Genomic DNA, 1,171 nt, shown 5'->3' on the forward strand with positions numbered 1-1,171 from the left:
TCAGTTTATTTTCTAAATGGCAAGAAGCTAGGAACTGTGGGGGAGGAGAGCGATTTAGGGTTCCAAGTTCAGAAATCACTAAAAGTGATCACTAAATCACAAAAAAATGTTAAAAAGGAGATTAAATTTTGATCTTTTTCTCAAGGGAATTGGAATAAAAAGTAGTGGAAGTTCTGTCACCGTTATACAGAGCTCTGTTTAGGCAGCATTTAGAGTTCAGTGCTCAGTTCTGGGCACCGCGCTCTCTATAATTGCTTGGAATGAGAAGAGTTTTTTCATTAAAGGAAGCTGACTGAACTGCAGGGTTTTTGAAGAGTTACGCTCAGAAATGGGAGCGGAGCTCATTTACTGCTTCACATTGTTACAACACATTGAGGAGAACAGCATCAATGAAGATAAAGGGAATGAAATGAAATGTGTCACACAGTTACATCTCGCTGCTCTGTCTGACCATTTTAGTCGCTACTTCCCTGCAGAGGGATTTGAAAATTTGAAGGAAAAGCGTTGGGTGAAAGATCCTTTTGCTTTCGAAAATCCTGAATCAATAATGAGGCTAAACTTGATGCCTGAGCAAGAAAACGAGCCGGTGCGACTCACCTTTGAGCACACTGAAAACAGGCCACAAGTCATTCAGTTTGTCATCTTTTTGGATCAGTGCTTTCAAAGAATATCCTCTGTTATGATTACTGCTCTGTTGTTGCTGCCGTTCCCAACAACCTACATGTGCGAACTGGGATTTTCGACTTTGAAAAGGTTAAAAACAAGAGAAAGAAACTCAACAGCGCACCTGATATGCGAGAAGCACTTTCATCCAGTGATCCAGATTGGAACGAGATCATGACCAACTGACAGACCCACCCCTCACATTGAGGAAGTGAAACTCAACCTGATCTTCTTTTACTGTATTTATACTGTATTTAAAATGTTTTTCAAGCAACATCGATGTCTCATTTTAGTTATTACTTGAAGTGAAGTGAAGAGCGAGCATGGACTGACCTTTATTGGGATTTGATGAAAACTCCAGTCTGAAATTATTATTGTTTGGGGTCCCTGGGGGACGTGTTTTTCTTCCATTGTGTCACGAGAAAAATAGTTTGAGAAACTCTGTTCTACATTGTACGGTCAGTGTCTGTTGATCAAAACCGCTCTGAATTCCTCAGTCTGTATTTCC

Source organism: Heptranchias perlo, unplaced genomic scaffold, assembly GCF_035084215.1.
Source record: "Heptranchias perlo isolate sHepPer1 unplaced genomic scaffold, sHepPer1.hap1 HAP1_SCAFFOLD_47, whole genome shotgun sequence".
In the NCBI taxonomy this organism is placed as follows: Eukaryota; Metazoa; Chordata; class Chondrichthyes; order Hexanchiformes; family Hexanchidae; genus Heptranchias; species Heptranchias perlo.